The following is a 2,357-nucleotide window of genomic DNA, read 5'->3' as shown; positions in this document are numbered from 1 at the left end:
ATGTTTTGGAATTTGAGGTTGAGAAGTGGTGAAACTTAATGGACAATGATTGTATCATCGTGATTGAATCACAGAGACAACACTCCGAATAGATTAATGATGTTTTAGAGCTTGTGAGAGGAAATTAGTTTGCAGAAGCTGATTGCTATACAAAAGAAAAAGAGCAAGAGCAAGCTTCTCACCATCTCTGTAGGCACCCACTATCCTCAGTACTTCCATCAGTCATGCTATAGGCCTAGATCTTTAGACTTTTCTGGCCACCAGAATTGTGAGTTTGTAAATTAACAACTATCTTCTTTATAAAATCACCCAGGCTAAGGTGTTTCTGTTAGCAACGCAAAAACAGAAACAAGTGAAGACATTTTCAAGTAAATAAAAGTTGCAGAAGTTCAGCTTCAATGAAATACATGCATTAACATAAATCCTAGGGAAAATTCTTTAGATGAAGAAAAATGACACAAAACAGGAATTCTGATGTAAAAGAAAAAAAATGAAAGGCACTAGATATGGTAAATAGTAAGTTAATAGATGTGTCTTTCCTTTCCAATGTCTTTGAAAGACAGTCGATGTTTAAAAGCAAAGAGACTAACATTGTTTTATGTTCTTAAATATGTAAAAATAATACTTAAAAGGATTAAGGTAAATGGAATTTACTATTTTAACTCTTTAAATGTTGCATAAAATAGTATATCATTCTATTATTAGTGATGTATATTGTAATACCTACAGTAACCACTAAAGAACTAATGTAATAAAGTTTTTTTAAAGTGTCAGGTGACAGGCCAGCCCAATAGTGCTGTGTTTTAGCCCTGCACATAGGCAATCAGATCTTAAATGATCAACCAGGGTTTGAGTCCCAGCCTCATTGGCTTAAAAAACACACCAGGTGTGTGTATGTGTGTGTGTGTGTGTGTGTGTGTGTGTATGTGCCCAAGATTCTGACAGGATGGAGAGTTGGAGGATAAAGGATTGCAGCATGACCAGGCTTCAATGGGGGTTCTTTCTGTCTCTGTCTCATGCCTGTACATGTAAATTCTGGCATAAAAATAAAATGAAGTAATAAACGCTCAGTTGAGAAATTAAATTAGAAACCTAAAAATTACTCAAAAGAAGGTAGGAAAAAGAACAGAGTATGAGAAAACATCTGATAACTTAAAAACAAATAGAAAGATAGGGCCAGCAGGTGACATGATGGTTAAGGGTGCTGGATTCCCACGTGGCCAACTGTGGTTTGAGTACTGGACCTAGCAGCTGCTTTCTCACTTTTCTTCTCTCTTGCTCTGTCCCTCTCTAGTCAAAACAAATAAATAAAGTTAAATAATTCTTAAACAAAAATAAAAACATAATACATAGTCATATCACTCATTACATTAAATGTAAATAGACTATCCACCTCAATTAAAATTAAGATACTGTGAAATTATAAAACAACAAAAGTCAAATATATACAATGTGCATGAAGCTTGCTATTCATACAAAGACATGAATTGATGGAAAATGAAAGGAAAAACAAATTTATACCATGTAAACAGTAACTATGAGAAATTTGACTTAGCTACACTATGTTAACATAAAAAAAAAAAAAAACAGACATCCAGAGGGTAGGTGACATAAACATGAAATAACAAAAAAAAAATTAGAAAATATTTAGAAAAAAATAATGAAAAACATGACATATTAAAATATACAAAATGTAGGGAACAGCAGGTGGTAGGGTGGTTAAGGCACTGGTTTCCCATATGGGTGGCCACAGTTTGAATCCAAGACCCAGTGACTTGAACGTCATACTGGGTACATGTGTATATAAGCCCATACTCCAGAGAGGAGAATAGAGGAGCAGGGACTGTAGCATGGCCATTCCCCCAAGTGGTGATTTCTCACTTTCTTACTCTGTGTCTCTATCTCTCTCTCTGAGGAGCACATACACCCTGTGGCAGAAACCCTAAAAACAAAACAAAAAATGTATAGGAAGTGTCATTCAATGAGAAAAAGACTAATAGATCATTACAGCATAACATACTTCAAAAATATACCCATGTGTATATTTTCAGAAAAGATGTTAAGACTTTTCAATGCAGAGGACAATTTTGCTAACACATGATGCTAAAAGAATGGGAAAATGTGAGAAAATAAACCTCAGTATCTCCTTTCCACTGTATCAGACATTAATTTGAGATGAGTTGTACAACTAAAAATCTGTATTTATAAAGCTTGTGGAGGAAAACAATAAGATTATGACCTTGAGGGTAGGCAAATATTAGGTCCTCAGCAAAGTTGTGACATGTTTTTCTCTGTAAAAATGTGTCATGAATTTCCCAACAACTCAATATTTCTTAGTAAGAACACATAATGTGCTC

The sequence above is a fragment of the Tupaia chinensis genome, unplaced genomic scaffold (genome assembly GCF_000334495.1).
Source record: "Tupaia chinensis unplaced genomic scaffold, TupChi_1.0 Scaffold000473_1, whole genome shotgun sequence".
In the NCBI taxonomy this organism is placed as follows: Eukaryota; Metazoa; Chordata; class Mammalia; order Scandentia; family Tupaiidae; genus Tupaia; species Tupaia belangeri.
The sequence above is the reverse complement of the archived record's forward strand: the minus strand, read 5'-3'. Positions refer to the sequence as shown.